The sequence below is a fragment of the Peromyscus leucopus genome, chromosome 1 (genome assembly GCF_004664715.2).
Source record: "Peromyscus leucopus breed LL Stock chromosome 1, UCI_PerLeu_2.1, whole genome shotgun sequence".
In the NCBI taxonomy this organism is placed as follows: Eukaryota; Metazoa; Chordata; class Mammalia; order Rodentia; family Cricetidae; genus Peromyscus; species Peromyscus leucopus.
The window spans coordinates 89,804,076-89,821,867 of NC_051063.1; positions in this window are offsets into that span (position 1 = coordinate 89,804,076).

The following is a 17,792-nucleotide window of genomic DNA, read 5'->3' on the forward strand; positions in this document are numbered from 1 at the left end:
TCTGACAGGTCTCCACCACAACAACAATGGATTCTAGATGAAAACTTGGGAGATGCCAACTCTACCTAAGGAGTTGTTCCTAGGGAAGCTTCATGACACTGAGATGTAGACAAAGCCACAGGAGAATTTGAAGTTACTATCAGCTATGTTCATACAACCCAAGCCCTACTCAGGTTAGTACAAATGCTCACAGTGACGTCTATTTACCATAGCTTCTGACATACATCATCACCAACTTTCAGTAAGAGTTACAAAGAGGTCCAGAAAAGAAATGGTCTAAGGCAAAACAAACCTCATCAGAAATAGGCTCAGATATGATAGATGTGTTAGAATTACCACACAGGGAACTTAAAATAACTTGCTACATTAAGGCTATAGTGGAAATAGTCCATGCTGAATAGCTGATGGATAATGTAAGGTATGGAAATGTAAAAAAGAAGAGAAACAAAGGTTCTGGAAATTGAAAACATTGCAATAGTAATGAAGGATGTTTTGTTGTCAGCAAATAGACCGTCTTATCAGTGGACATGCTGGAAGAACCAAGAACTTAAAGACAGGTTGATAGAAACTTCTTATGCTGGTGGGCAGAGAAAACGGAACTGTGAGAGACACTTCTGGATGGTTCAGGACACACTTAGCTGGCATGAACAGAGAAATAGATGAATAAACATTTAAAGCATTATTGCTGAAGTTTAAAAAGGGAGTGATATGCAAAAGCAGAGATGCAGAGCACTCAGAGAATGCTAAGTCAGGTGAATCTGGGGTTCAGGAAATTTATCAAAGACAACAACCACCACCACCAAAGGCTCATCAAGTCATCCCTTCATCAACCTGCGTGAAACCAAAGGCAAACCGGGGGGAAACCCACCTATCAAGCCAGAAGCACAAGAAAGTTCTTGTCAGAAAGTAGCCTGTCAAGAAGAGGAGGCAGCACAATATTTACAGTGTTGAAAGAGAAAAAAAAGAAAAGCCATCAATCTGGAATTCTATGAGCAACAAAATTATCCTTCAAAAGAGAAGGGGAAATGAAGACTTTGTCAGGAAAACAAAAACTGAGGGAATTTGCTGCCAGCACAAGCCACACAAAAGATCTACAGATGGCAAACATGCAATAAACTATGCTCAACAGCATTTGTCATTAGGGAATTACAAATTAGAAACAAGGAGAAGTGACTACAATCCTATTAGAATAGCACAAATCGAAACCATTGACAGTATTAATTGCTGGGATACGGGACGGCCAGAACTCTCATTCATTGCTGGTGGGAAAGCGAACTGGTATGGCCAATTCTGAAAAAATAGTGGAAGTTTCTTATAAAACTAAACGTGGCCTTACAATGTCATCTGCCCACCACACTCCTAGCTACTCACTTAGCTGGTTTGGAAACTAACTTGTACATAAAAAAACTGCACACAAATGTTTACAGGGGCTTTTTATTCATAGATATCTCCTAATTGATCGATGGATAAATAAGCTATGATGCATCTGTGTGATGGAATATTATTTAGCAATCAAACAGTGAGCTATCAAGCCAGGAAAAGATGCGGATTAGTTCTAATACAGATTGCAAAACGAAGGAAGCTAGTGGCAAAGGCCGGGGCTCTGTTAGTCTAACGGTGTGACATCTCAGAAAAGAGAAAAGAGCCAGGGAGAGGAAGCGGAGTGCACAGCTGAGAAAGCTGCCTAGGTACTACCCCGTCTCACTGTCCCCCTCTAGAGATGTGTGTGTGTGTGTGTGTGTGTGTGTGTGTGTGTGTGTGTGTGTGTGACACAGAGTTTAAAGCAATTGGCTCAAATTAATAATGACCAGTCAGTAAGGGCAAGAATTGAATAGAAGTTAACGGTCTTCAGAACTCATAATTTAAACCACTTTCGTCTTTGTCTTTTTATCTCTGGCCCCATTCAAACATCTTAAAAATTATTAATGAATGAAAGTCACTATGAACTAATTCCCTGTAATTCTAAGGGAGTAGAGGAATGTTCGTGGCCAGCTGAGCCTGCTACAAACAGCTACTTTTTAAAAATACAATTTTTATGTTTGATTAGAACCACTTAAATGTTTTTATTTTAATTAACCTCACCCCATAATGTTTCTCACATTAAAACAGGTATGTCACCAGAGTCTGTTAATGAAAGTAAGTCTTGTAAATATTATGGGGGAGACAAAAATCAACATTATTTGTTGTAATGACAATTGCTTACCTAGAAAAGCATGTCAGAATCACATGAAAGGCAATAACACTGACAAAGGCATTTAATCAAATGGTCTATTAAGAACCAGTTAGATGGCTCAGCAGGCAACTGTGCTTGCAACAAAATTGTTAGCCACAGAGCTTGGCATTCCTGAGTTCCATTATTGCTACCCAAAGTGTAAAAGGAGAAAACCAACTCTCGCAGCTGTCCTCTGCTCTTCACACATGCATCCTGGCACATCTACGTCTGGTGTATGTGCGTCTGTGTCTGCGTGTGCGTGTGTGTGTAACCATGTATGTGGGTGCCTATTAAGGCCACAAGAAGGTGTCACATCCTGGAACTGGAGTTACACATGGTTGTGAGCCACCCTGTCAGGATGCTAAGGACTGAATGTACATCCTCTGGAAGAGCATCAAGAGCTCTTAACCGTCAGGCATCTCTCCAGTCTCCCCCTCCCAAATCAACAGTAATAGTTTCTCTGTGTAGTAGAAATAGCTACTTAGAAACACTCAAAGCAAAAACAATCATATTAACAACAACCACAAAACAGGAAATAACAAGGGTGAATCATAACAAGAAGCATGGCAGGTCTATCTAGAAATATCACAGATTTAACTTTGGGACAGAGAAAAAGCTCATAAATCAGGAGACATTCATTTTTCCATATTAGAAACTTCAATATTTTAAAGATGTCATTTTCCCCCAAATTAATTTATACATTTAATGCAATCCCAATTAAAATTTGATGAGATTTTTGTCTGGAACTTGACCAAATGATTCTCAAGTTCATTTGGAAGAATAATTGTGTTAGAAGAGTCATGAACAGAACAAGAAAAAATGAATAATGAGATTGACTTGCCCAATTTGAAATTAAATTATCACTGTGGGATGGCAGGAAATAGCCAGAGAGAGACATGAAACTAAAAAGAAAAGCCAGAAACTGAGTAAAGGAGGAATAATGATGTGGTGTATACTAATAGTATCCATTTAAAATATTAGGGAAAAGCAACTATTTATTAAGTAGTTGGTTCAACAGAACATGATTGAAGGGAAGTATATAAGGAAAAGAAAATTAAAATCTTATACTATAACTGATACAGAAATAAATTCTGAATGTTGTGAGATTTTTTGAAAAGAAACCATTAAAATTCTAGAATGTATACATAGTATCAAACTTCATGGTAGTAAATGACTTAAAATGTACAAATTCAATGGCTGAAAGGAAATGATTAATAATGCCTTTGATTATATAAAATTATATGACTTTTGACTAACAAAACCAAACTTAAATTTACTTGTCCAGCTTAAGATTAAGTAATGTTCTTATACCATCAATAATATGAAAAGACAAACCTGAACACTGTTTGCAAGAATAATATAAAGCACGATTTAGTTTTCTTCACTTATAAGGAGATCACATGAGTCAATAAGATGAGAGGATAATCTTTAAAATCTGGTTTAGGAATAGACAAGGCAGTTTACAGAATCCGTCCCCATGGTTTTGTCATTGTAACATGCCGAATTCGCTAGCTGGGATAAACTGAAACACCAGTGCCTTGTCACTTGTTTGCTAGTTGAGAATGCTGCAAGTTACTTATAGTATCCAGTTTAGTAAGGGCAAAAAAACAGACGTCCGCATACTGTGGGTGAAGGTACACATCCAGCCGACAAACCTAGAGCAGTGTACTCTGCAGATTGCAAAGGTGTGCATCCTTAAGTACATTAGGTCAGTTCCTAGAATAGATCTAAAGGATATGACTGAATGAACAACAAGAGATGCAAGTTCAAGGAAGATCATAGCGGTCTTAGACTATGAGAAGCTAGAAAACTCTGCCAATATTCATAGTAAAACACTTATTGGTTACATCATGCCACCTCCTGACAGGAGAACACCAGGCAGCAGTTGAAAGGTGGCTAGTTGTAATTTTTATACATTAGTTAAAATTAATTCTTAAAACTAATTGTTAGAGAATTATATAGTATATTATTTCTCCATTAATTATAGCAGTTTAAAATATTAGGGAAATCAACTATTAAGCAAGTGATTCCATAGACTATGTTAGGGGAAGTACATAAATAATTGTATAAATATGTTGATGTGTATATATTCAAATGTATGTGTGTGTGATTATAAATTTCCAAGAGGTGATCTCTGTCTCTCTCTGTGTGTTTCTGTGTGTCTCTGTTGTCTCTCTCTCTCTCTCATTCTCTCAGTAAATTCAGCTGTTTAACTATAACTATGTAAATGCGTAGTTTATTGGCTCTGTGCTGTCCGTATCACTAAAACAGTATTTTCTTCATAAGTTTTTGTGAGAATCAAATAGTTTACACAGAATAACCTTTAGAACAGTACCTGGCATTTAGTTACCTGGCTCAATAATTCACCATTAGCATCAGCATAGTCATTATTACTGTTAATATTCTCCACCAAAATGTAAGAGCACAGATGAGAACAAGCACTCTCCACAATGCAAATCACGGGGCAGTCCTGGAATCTCCCCATTGCTCCCACCTCAGCCCCATGTGGTCTGAAGGGAACAGAGACCTATAAGGTCCCAGTGAAAGACAAGTTGAGCCATGGTCATTCTTACTGAAGAGGGACTGGCAGTAATCTCTCAAGTCTAGAGACTCCTAGAGATGACCAGTGAGATGGGGGGGGGGCGGCTAGAAACATGGATTTATATTTGAGACCAGATCAGTGCAATGTCTATGATGGCATTCTCAGATCTGTACACTAATGGCCCCTGAGAAACCCAAGCACTAAAGGTAAGTTTAAAGCATGTGGTGTTGTATGTGCAAACAAGTTTCTATTTAGAGAACAAAGCATGATCTTAATAACACTTCATTCCAATGCATGTACTTATCTTGTTCCTAGGTTTGAATTATAATCCACTATAGGTACTGTCAGGAGAGCCTTAGACCTGAGCTAAGCTATCCAGACCTACATCACTAGTCCAATTTCAGGACAGTCCTTTTTTTTCTGTTTCAGGGCTTTGCTGGTCAGAATGGTTAACCTGAGCCCCGTGGAGGAAGCAGGTCCTGAGCCTTTTCTGCCATAAAGGAGCGACATTAAGGACCTCCACCAGCAACAGATGAATAGCAGGATCTTGTTTGCCATGGAGAAATGTTGATTTCATATTTGTCTGTCCGTGTGAGATGAATGCTGGGCATGATTTACTCACTCCAGAAAGTGTTGCCTGTAATGTGGAGACACAGACCAGTTTAAAAGGAACAGTAATCACAGCCTGTGCTATTTATCTTCGGCTGCCTCAGAGCACCATGAGCTGATTGACTCTTGCCACAGCTGGCTGCTGGGAGAAGCTGTCGCCTCCCACCTCCCAGTGGCTCAGCCCTCCCTTGCTCCTTGCTGGCTTGAAATTCCCTAGCTCCTGAGATCCCATTCTGTAGAATTGAGCATCAAGTCACTGTTTTCTGTGACAAGCTGCTCACCAAACCAATGGCACCTGCTATCCAATCTGTGACCTTCAAGTCGAAGTATTGCTAGTTTGCTGTCTTGCCGGTTCATCATGTAGATTCATCATGTGAGAATCAAATAGTTTACACAGAATAACCTTTAGAACAGTACCTGGCATTTAGGTACCTGGCTCAACAATTCACCATTAGCATCAGCATAGTCATTATTACTGTTAATATTCTCCACCAAAATGTAAGAGCACAGATGAGAACAAGCACTCTCCAGCTTGTGCCTCTAGAACTGTGAGTTGCCCATCCAAGATGCTTTTGTATGCCAGCCTTCCTTGGGGGTAGGCCTGTCCATGCTGGAATTCAGTCTTTGTTCTTGTTTCTCTTGATTCCCTTACCTAGTATCAAGCTTCTAGAAGCTGAAACCACTGTGATCATTAATCCCAAATGGTGACATTTCTGGTCCATTTAAGACTCCAAGACTGTCTAGGCAGCTAGAATCGTGTTACTACACGGAGGATTTCTTGGATAAGCCTTGTCTGCTATCTTCCACTACTCTACTTGAACTCTGCCCTATTTCTATAGTTGGGTTTGCCTTTCCAGTGTCAGCCAGTTCATGGAGCCAGATGTGCCTCTAGAACTGTGTGAGTTGCCATCTGAGACACTGGCTCAGAGAGACCTGTATACCAGCTGCTCTTCCAGGGACTGGAACCCCAAGAGTAAACAAGACATCCCAGCCTTTTCTATAATGGCAATGCAGTAGGGGATAGGTGTGAAATAAGTCACAGTGTCACATAAGATCCCATGAGAGGGATAGTGGTGTAGTGAAAACAAAGCAAGGACACATTGTTACCAATGCACCAGTTTTTGTGATAGGCATCAAGGGAAGGGAAGGGATCTCAGATGTCTGGAACACACCCAAGAGTCCACAGAGAGCACTGACCACTCTATGCAGCAGGGCAGTGGAGTTAACTCAATACATACATTAGCTGTCCTAGAACCCAATTCTATTCCCTCCAGGGAAATGAAAGAGAAACACCAGGGCGAGGGGGATTGTTTAGTGTTTGACGGCATGTTCCTATTTTTAAAACTCTTTAGAAGCGTCTGAGGTCCCCTCTCATCAGCCCCGTGGGATTCCGGGTGCCTAATTCTTTAGAAGTGTTTTCCTCTAGAGGGAATGTCTGAGCAACAGAGTCACACTCGTATCTAGGCTGTTTCTCACTGGGAATTATTTGTTTGAGAGCCTTTTCTCAGATGTATGGAAATCTGATGTGATGTAAAAGCCTTTTGGAAACAAACATTAGACATAGCAGGATGTACTACAGGATTCTATGGAAAGGAAACATGGTCTTTTATTCTTTTATTTATTAATGTGTTTTTGAAAGTTTCATACATGTAAAGGCTACATTCTGCTCACACCCATCCCTGCATCCTCTCTCATCCTCCTCCCACCTCCAGCAACCCTCTACCTCCCTTTCACGGGTTTACCCAGGGCCATTCATATGAGCTGGGGGTGGGGGGAGTAGTGGAGCTCTCCAGTGGAGGACAAATGTCTCACCAATGGCCATACCACTGAAGACAGTCATTTCCCTTTACCCCAGCAGCCCCAGACTATCATTCCCTCCCATGGACAGGGCAGGCATTCCCTCCTCCAGCTCTGACTGGATGTTTACAGGCTCAGTCTTGCACAGCCCCTATGCAGGCAACTGCTGTGGTTGTCAATTCACAGACGCACTAACCATGCCATGCCCGTAAGTCATGCCTTCCTCCACCTCTTGACTCTTGCATTCTTTCCATCTCCTCTTTCATGGTGAAGAAACAATTCTTTTCTTTTCTACATTAAGAAATTTTTTATTCAATTTACATACCAACCACAGATCCCCCTCTCATCCCTTCTCCCGCCCCTCCCCAGCTTTCACCCCCCAACTCACTTCTCAGCTCCTCCTCCACAAAGTAAGGCTTCCCATGGGGAGTCAGGAGTCCCTGGTACATTCAGTTGAGGCAGGTCCAAGCTCTTCCCCCTGTATCAAGACTGTGCAAAGTGTCTCACCATAGGCAGTGGTCTCCAGAAAGCCAGCTCATACACCAGGGATAGATCCTGATCCCACTGCCAGGGGCCCCTTAAGCAGACCAAGCTACGCAGCTGTCTCACTTATGCAGAGGGCCTAGTCCAGTCCCATGCAGACTCCACAGCTGTTGGTCTAAAGTTCATGAGTTCCCACTAGCTTGGTCCGGTTGTCTTTGTAAGTTTCCCCGTCATGATCTTGATGCTCCTTGCATCATGGAATCCTTCTTCCTCTCTTCGAATGGACTCCTGGAGCTCAGTCTGGTGTTCTTCGGCTGTGGATCTCTGCATCTGCTTCCATCAGTTACTGGATGAAGGCTCTGTGATGATAGTTAGGGTATTCCCCAATCTGATTACTGGGGTAAGCCAGCTACCTGGTGCTAGGGAAGTTCCCAGGAATCCACAAGGATGACCCCAGCTTAGACTACTTAGACTACTAGCAGTAGTGGAGAGGGGGCCTGAGGAAACAAATCCTCAATGCTCATCGTAAATGATTGCAGTGATTTCAAAGAGTAGCAGCAAATGCACTGCAGAGACACGGTGGGCTGTTTCCTTCTCACACCGAGCATAACTTTACACTGTCCATCAGGCTGCTGGGACGCTTTGTCTGGCTCTCTTTTGTCTGATGGTTGGTTTGGTTTGTGGCATGTTGATGGTTCTAGGAGTAGAACCCAGAGCCTTGCACTTGGATAAGCCCTGAGTTCCACTAAGCTGTCCCTCAGCCCCTGACACTGGTTTTTGAAAGGCATATCTTAGAGTTTTGCTTCATTGGTAAGTTAATGTTTGTTTTTCAGAAACTACTATGCTAAATGCTGTTCTCTGGCTTTTCTCCATTGCTCCATACCAAAATGGCCTCAGTTTTAGTCTAAAACTTAATTTAGTATTCCAGGAAAGGTGAGAGACAGTTAAAGAGGAAATATAAATAGATGCCTCCTTGGTTCCAAACATGATTTGGCAGTGGCTACAGCCACGAACTCAATTGCTTTCTCTGACCTCAGGGACCAGGAAGACTGGGACTGTAGTTTGCTCATAGATGGGTCCAAGATGACCTAACAGTCATTTGTGAGGAAACTGAAAGCAAAAAAAGATTCAGTGCCTCAGAGTGGTATGGTGATATGGTGTTCCCCAATATATTGTGTACCCTAATAAACTTATCTGGGGTCAGAGAACAGAACAGCCACTAGACATAGAGGCCAGAAAATGGTGGCATACACACACCTTTAATCCTAGCATTCTGGAGGCAGAGATCCATCCAGATCTCTGTGAGTTCAAAGCCACACTGGAAACAGCCAGGCTTGGTGACACATGCCTTTAATGATGGCAGGAAGCAGAAAGGTATATAAGGCATGAGGACCAGGAACTAGAGCCTGGTTAAGCTTTTAAGCTTTTGAGCAGCAGTTCAGCTGAGATCCATTCAGATGAGGACACAGAGGCTTCCAGTCTGAGGAAACAGGATCAGCTGAGGAATTGGTGAGGTGAGGAAGCTGTGGCCTGTTGTTTCTCTGATCTTTCAGCATTCACCCCAATACCTGGCTTCAGGTTCATTTTTATTAATAAGACATTCTAATAATTCATGCTACAGAGTGGCCCACAGGTGGTATGGGTGAGTGACCCACATAAAGAATGAGTGGGCCACAATGAAGTGGGTGAGTGACCCACATATGGAGTGAGTGGCCCACAGGTGGTGTGGGTGAGTGACCCACATAAAGAGTGAGTGGCCCACATATGGAGTGAGTGGCCCACATATGGAGTGAGTGGCCCACATATGGAGTGAGTGACCCACATATGGAGTGAGTAGGACACATGTGGGGTGGGTAAATGACCCACATATAGTGTGAGTGACCCACATGTGAGAACCACAGCCATGCCATGTTGTAAGGAAGAAGAATATTGGTTGACAAGAACAGGGAAGAGTTGCCCCAAGTTACTTGTAAGCTAGAGCTGAAAGAATGAACATGTTACAAAAGCCAACCCCAGGAGAAGTCTGTAAGCAGACCCGGGTCTGAGAAAGTCACTGGACTCACTTAAACATTCTGTGTTTCTGTGCTGTCCCCCATGGCTGGATCCTTGGGGCCTTCTCTGTCACACATGCAAAACCAATCTGCTCCCGTGACATAGAGCATGAAAGTTCATCTCCTAAAACTTTACACCCTATTGGAAGAATATAATAGTGTTAAAGAAAAGCTAATTCCGTGATCCCTTCACATAGGGATACAGATGGGAGGCCATTTTCAAGGGACATTTTTTTTGTCCCAATTCCCATCAAATAGCTTCTGAAATAGGCATGATACAGCCCCCTTGAATAAAATAAAATACCTTATTTAATTGCCTGAGTGACACTTGGGATTGTGCTGCCAAAGCAAGTTTCAACAGGCCCAATCAGAAGCAATATTAAAGGGGAAAACTCAACTGTGCAGTGGCCTGGGCCCCAGCCCACACGGACCACCAGCCTGGGCTGCTGGAAATGAAAACATGTCTAGGAGGATGTAAATGAAATCTGCAAAGGAGCAGAAGGGAGAAGAATCCATTTCCTAGGGTAATGAGTTCACTGATTGCAAGGATGACACTCTGCCTGACCTTCAGGATTCAGAGGGACATTATATATAGGGACAGGAACAAGGAAGACCCGGGAAGAAATTCTCATAAAAAATGACCCATAACCTCCCTTGTTCTGAAGAAGGCTGAGATGACTGGAGAACCAACCAGCATATTATGAAGTATTGCATAAAATTATAATTTTTCCCTGTGATATAGTTCTATTGCAAGATATGTTCTTGGGAAAGATCATCATTTGCTTTACTATAACATACTAGTGTAATAAATGTCTTCCATGGTGCTGGATGATTCAGCATTCCTTCATCTAAGCTCTCTGGAGAGCAGCAATGACTGACACAGCAGTACATGTAGACAGTGTCCTCACAATTGAGTAACGATATCTAAAACTGGTGTGGGTACAATAGACCTGTGAAGTAAGAATCTTCTGGAAGATTTAAGTCTTGCTGTTCTGACAGTAAGAACTCAACAGACCCTAGACAAAGCCACACAAATCACATCAAGATACGAAGGAAGCAAAGATGGGCCCAGAATTCTGAAGCCACAGAAACATATTACAACAGAGTCCAGGGAGCAAGGCAACCAGGTGTAGCTGCTCAGGGCTGCCCTACCTTGCTTGTTCTTGTTCACACTGCTTGCCATGACCCCAAGTGTTCTACAGGATTTAACGTGAAACAAACGACAGCCAAGCTGAGTGCTACCAGGGTATTGATGCAAGAGTGTGAGTCGTCACAGTAAGGGGATTCTAAATAGATTTTTGCAGGGTCAACAGCTCCTCCTGGGAGCTTCTGGAGAAACTAGACCAGAGCATAAAAAAAAAAAAAAAAAAAAAAAAAAAAAAAACACCCACCATTTTGTTTTCACTCTTCGTGTGGATTTTGACAAATGAGAGTAACAACTAGTTGTCATAAAAAGGCCATGGAAATAAAGACAGGAGTATTGTTGATTTAATCTTAGCATATTCATAACAAGTAAGTCAGTGCTTTTATATCTAAGTTATGTCATGTTCAAAGGAAACTCCATTTCCCCAAATTCTGGTGGTTAGACAAATGCCACCATTCCTAAGGCGCTTGTGAAGCCTGGTCCCCTCTACCAAAAGGAGCCATTTCCCTTATCACTGGCAGAAGGGGAAGGAATGGCTACCTGCAGTGCCTATTAGCACACTCATGCTGGCATCCAGGCTCCCTCAGCATCACAAGTAGCTGTTACACATTTCAGAGGCTATGTTAGCATCCTATCTCTGCTCACCTCACCCCCTACCCTAGACTTCTTTAGCTCATGGGCTTTCCTCCCCTAAGCTACTCATTCTCCTTACAGCCCTGCTGTTTCAGCTATACCCCCTCTCTGGTGCCTGCTCTTTTTGTCTTCCTTGCTTAGTCCCCCCCCCCCCCCCCCCGTCTCCATCTCCCACCCTCCCACCCCCCACCCACTCCAAATCTGCTCTTCTGCTTTTCTCATGATCAGGTTTAGTCTGTTGGCCATGTTCAATCTACTACTACTCTCACTTTGCTTTGGACTCTTCTACATGCTCTCTCATACCTACAATAAGAAAACTTCCCCTTAACCATACCATGGAGTGGTCATGTTGTCAGTTTATACATGTTAGACCTAGGGGGAAAAACTAAAATGCTGATTAAAGTATGATTAATTAATACAATTAATGTTTGAAAATAATGTTTCTAAATGCAGAAAAGAAATAGTAAGTAACATTACAGAATATGAGGATCATATGTAAGACTGGGACTTCCGGAAGAATGGCAGTGGCTGAGGGGATGGAATGAAGCAATAACATGTTTTACCTCTGAATTGTGGGGTTGTTTATGAGCAATTTCTTTTTCGGCTGTTTGTAATTTTTTTTTTGTTCTACCATTTTTCTACAGTTAAGTATTTTTTGCAACCTCAAGACATTATTCAAAGAAAAACAGCATTCTCTAGCTGTGCTGATTCCAAGTCCTGGTAATCATGGGTGATCTTTGCTAAGGTTAACATCTAAGACACTAAGAGGGAAATGAACAGCCTTGATTATATCACCCATGTATGGGACATCTAATTCTGTCTGCCATTCAATTCTGTTGGTTCATGCAGGACTTCTCTTTCTGAATTCAGTCAGTTTTGAGACAACTGTAAAAATTATGTTCAGGGATGCTAAGAGAAAGACCTAAACCTCTATGTGACACCAATTTATGTCTACCCAGCCCTCTCTCTTGTGGCTCACTAAGGGTACAATATAGATATCCAATTTGGGTTTTAAAGGTATGTATAAAATGACCTGGTCAATAACTGAGTGGATGCAGTCATCTCTGACAGAGAACTCTATGTGTAGATGAGGGAGTGTGAATAAAATGGGCATTGGGGAGAGAACAAGGAGAGGAATAAGACTCTAGTGCAGCAGTCTCAATCTGTGGATCATGATCCCTTTGGGGGAGGTTGAATGACCTTATCATAGGGATCACATATCAGATCCCCTGCATATCAGATATTTACAGTTCATAACAACAGTAAAATTACAGTTATGAGGGAGCCACAAAATAATTTTATGGTTGGGGTCACCACAACATGAGGAGCTGTATTAAAGGGTCACAGAATTGGGATGGTTGAGAACCACTGCTCTAGTGGATGTAAAGTACAGGGAACAGGATGGGGTACAAAAGGCTGAATATGTGGCTGGAATCAGGTAAGAGAAGACTTCTAAAGTGCTACCTAAGAGTTTGGATATGATTTTCAACTTATCACCATGAAATAGCATTGGTAGCTGTTTTCAACATAGGTCATTCACATTCTGTCATCAAAAATGTTTATATTTGAATTCTTTGTTGATTCCAAGATCCTAATTTAACATTAAGTCATTCTTATGCATTAAGAGTTTAAACAATTTGCTAATGCATCATAGTATCTCACTTTGTCATACTTTAGAAATACCATTACTGTTCATTCATTCATTCACTCACCCATCCATCAACAATTTCAAATATGTATCATATGCCCCCAAATAGGAAGAATAAAAGACATGAGGACAATCACTGTGACATTATGAAATGACTATACAGTTGAAAGAGTGTGTTGATTATTGAACTCCATTTTATAAAGAGTGTGTAGAAATACTGGGAGAAATGATGGATAAGTAATAAATCTGGATATGGAAAGATTGTCAGACAGCTCATACAGCAGTCTGATAATATGAAGGTCAAAATAGAGCTATGGTCAAACACACTAGCAAATGAGAAAGGAGACACCTACAACATACTTTCACACAGAAAAAAACCAAAAAGCGCTGAATGGCCAATGGGTCATACACTCTCTCCTGAGGGGTGGAAATAAAAAAAGCTGTAAAGACTGATGAAATGTTTAGCTCATTGTTCTTTACTTTCTTGACATCTCATGTACCCTGGGGATTGCCAGGATCCTTATCCTTTGGATGTGCCTTCCTGGGCTAAGGAGGCTGAAAAATTAACCACTGTTACTGCCTTGCAGTTTTGGTTTGCAGCCCAGGTGCCAACAGTGAGATGCACTCTTGGACTCTTGGAAGACTGGCATTTGGAAGTGAGTGCAGTAGAGAAAAGGCATGGTAGGGAAACGTCCACTTCTTCTGAGTAGACTTAGAAGCTCCAGCCAGATTCTGTGGTCAAGACTTTGGACACAAGCCTATAGCCTGTGCATTTCTACTGTGTGGCCATGACCCTGGGACCTAAGGTTAGCCAAATTGTGTCCTTTCTTGCTGCTTGAGGCAGTGGAGATGAAATAGTACTCAGGAGATGAGCTTGGGTTGCCACTCTAGATCATCTCCGGTGACCCAGCTGACCCTTGCATCTTCATCTCCTCTGGTAATTTGGTAAGCTCAAAGTTCCCTTTATCAAATTTCTGTTTTCTAAGTAAGCATGATTAATTTGTTCCCCTGCTCCCTGGCTGGTGTCACCACTCAGGGCTGTATTTCATCAAAGGCTGTCTGACAGGACTCAATAAATACTTGGGTATATGTGCTTGTGTCTTCATGGAGTCCTTTGTTCTCCTTTAGCCTCCAAGCTCTAAGAGACTCTCTCTTTTCCCACATCACAAATACAATGTTCTATATGCAGTATCAATCATTAAATACATTGAAAGATAATTACTGCTTTTCTTCTCAACTCCAGTTCCAAAAACAAAGGCCATGATCATACAAGAGAAAACACTGAGTCGGGGGTTGGGGGAGGTCTCATAACTATTAGCTCAGAAGTAGTACTAAGTTCTGTGAACTCAGTATTACTTGTGGAAGGAAAGAGGTTTCTGTTCCTTAAGCTTCCAGGTGACATTAGATGGAGCCAATGTGGCGATGAGGAGAGGGTACATAATAGACTTGGCTGCTGTGCTTCTCTTCTAAGAGATGAGAAGCTTGGGAGGACACTTTCTCTGCATTGGGGAGATTGTCCAAGGAGCCTGATTCTCTAGGGCAGTGGTTCTACACCCTGGCTATTCTTTAGGATTCATTACTGGAGCTAGTGACCTGCCCTACCCTCAGAAATTTTTTCCCCCTCTCTTCAACTGGGAGAGGAAAAGAGTCATTATTTTTAAGAATTCACTAATAAGTGTCCCCCTGATAAGTTTCATGGGCCAGTGTTGCTGGAGGGCTTCTCTCCAGGTTCCCCAAGACCCGCAGTCCCACAATCCACTTATAAAATAATCACTCAGACGCTTATATCACTTATAAACTGTATGGCCGTGGCAGGCTTCTTGCTAACTGTTCTTTTATCTTAAATTAACCCATTTTTATAAATCTATAGCTTGCCACGTGGCTGGTGGCTTACCGGCGTCTCTACATGCTCTTCTCCTGGTGGTGGCTGCAGTGTCCCCCTCAGCCTTCCGCTTCCCAGAATTCTCCTCTCTCCTTGTCCCACCTACCTCCTGCCTGGTCATTGGCCATCAGTGTTTTATTTACATAGAGTGATATCCACAGCACTTCCCTTTCTTCTTTTTTTAAAAAGGAAGGTTTTAACTTTAACATGGTAAAATTACATATAACAAAACAATTACCGAGCAAGAATTATAGTTACAATATTAAAGAAGATGTCCTATCTATCTTATATTTGTGAGTTTTAAGGTTTTATATCTAACTTATCTTTTATCATAACTGAGGAAATTACGACTATCTAGCCTTCAACCACATCAAAGACCTGAGAAGGAACATAATGGTACCTGAGAAATGGTAGACGGATGCAAGCAACTTCGGGAATCTTGCAAGGGTAGACCAAGACAGCTGGCAGCCTGGACAGTCACCTGATGTTTCTCAGCATTGTTGGTGCATTCAAATTGGCTACAGGCCTAGAGTATCTGACAGACCATTTTCAGAAGCAGGAATTCTGAGAGACCATCTTACCCTGTCTTGGCAGAGTACAGTGGTCGCTTTCCTTGTGTCCCGCTTGTCCAGAAAGGACAGCATTGCATTTGTACTGTCAGCCGTCAAGGCAAGGGCAGTTCTTTGCCCAGTAGGCCATTTTGTGCCAAAAAGACAAACTTCCAAATGGAAATGTCTTAGAAGCCCAACATTCTCTCGGGATCAATTGGTGCAGCCAGGAGCAATTGTGTCTCACATCAACAGAATTCTAAGTTATTTAAATGCCATATTCTCCAGGTCTATGAAGTGTTTGAAGATTACCTATCTATCTGAAATATATCTATGTATACCTAGAAGACTTAACTAACATGGCTACAGATATGATTATCATAGATGACTAATTATTAATCTATTTTTTAATTATCCATTACAATTTTAAATGAGTTATATAAACACAACACCTCAAACAAGAATAGAAATATATACATATATAGAGAGAGTATAACAAAATTAACTTCAAGTTTGTATCAATGAACCAAAATTTATACCAATGTAAAACATTTTAAACATAAACTAAAATCTATACCAATGTAAAACATTTTAAACAAGTTATTCTTTAAAAGTAGGTTCATTAATCTACCCTTTTATCTTATCATCTCCATATCCTCCTATATATCATATCCCCTTTTCTTTTTTAGAAAGAGATCACATTTATAATCAACCTGTTTTAAATAAAAATATTGGTTTTTCTCTGTCCCACACCAGAGGGCTCTTCTGATTTGGGACACAAGAATCTCTTAACCATTTTTTTTTTTAAAGCAATATGTCTGGGTTTAGAGGGGGAGTGAGCCAATTCCACCTCTAAAGCCAGCTTGGTATATTTGGGAATTTGGGCGTAGCTTGTCTTAACTACTTCCTGCTGGAGGGGGGCGCTGTATCTTATGGGGACATTTTAAGATCATGGAGTAGTCCATGAGGCTGTATTGTCTGAGCCAGTTGCCTTGAAACAATTCTAGATGTTGGATCATCTGGGCCATGGTGTCATCGGAGACCTTTCAGGTGGTCTTGGCTGGTCAAACCTGATGTATCTTAATCTGGAACAAGTCCACAGCCTCTGGCTTTCTGTGGAAACAAAAGCAGAACCTCTTTTCCAAAGTAACATATCCTTATATCCAAATTTTGAAGTCAGGTACCTTTAAAATATACATTTTGGCATAACTCAACAGCTTTTGTAATCAAATGTTTTTCTTTAGTTATGAATATCAAAGAGAACATAATCCAGATTCTCTGTGTGGTAGCCATCTTTATGTGGCTTATGTTTTATATTACCTTGAGCCTTGAGCCTATTGCTTTAAACTGTACCATTGTAAGCCTGAAACGGCGCTGTGGCTGCTGGCTCCGCCACTTCAGCTTCCCAACATGGCAGTGGTACGTTTTCCGCCAGCTCTGGGAGTCATCAAGTCTCAGAAATAGTGGGTCTAAGCTTTTATCAAAGCAGCGTGTAGCCCAGAAACCTCTTTTTTTTTTTTTTTTTTTTTTTTTTTAAATACTAGTAAAGAGTAAATCTACCACACAGCTTAATTTGCCGCTGGCAGATGCCTCATTTCCGCCATACTGCCGGTCAAACGCACCCGCCAGGAACCCGCCAGTGTCCAAACTTGCGTTTTGCCGCATCTAGCTGCCCGTATGAGACAAGAAGCAGGAACCTGGTTTTGGCTCTGTTTAGAATTGGTTATTAAATATTCTCAGGTTTAAGGTGGAAACTCGAGCCGTTGGGCGCCATTTGTTGCTGGAGGGCTTCTCTCCAGGTTCCCCAAGACCCGCAGTCCCACAATCCACTTATAAAATAATCACTCAGACGCTTATATCACTTATAAACTGTATGGCCATGGCAGGCTTCTTGCTAACTGTTCTTTTATCTTAAATTAACCCATTTTTATAAATCTATAGCTTGCCACGTGGCTGGTGGCTTACCGGCGTCTCTACATGCTCTTCTCCTGGTGGTGGCTGCAGTGTCCCCCTCAGCCTTCTGCTTCCCAGAATTCTCCTCTCTCCTTGTCCCACCTACCTCCTGCCTGGTCATTGGCCATCAGTGTTTTATTTACATAGAGTGATATCCACAGCAGGCCAGTGTTGAGAACCACCTGGACCCATGCAGGCAATCAAAGCCATCATCCTATTTTCCATTTATGTTTTTTACTTGTCTGCAGTGTTTATCATTAGTCTGCTTTTCCATTCATAGACTCTTCACT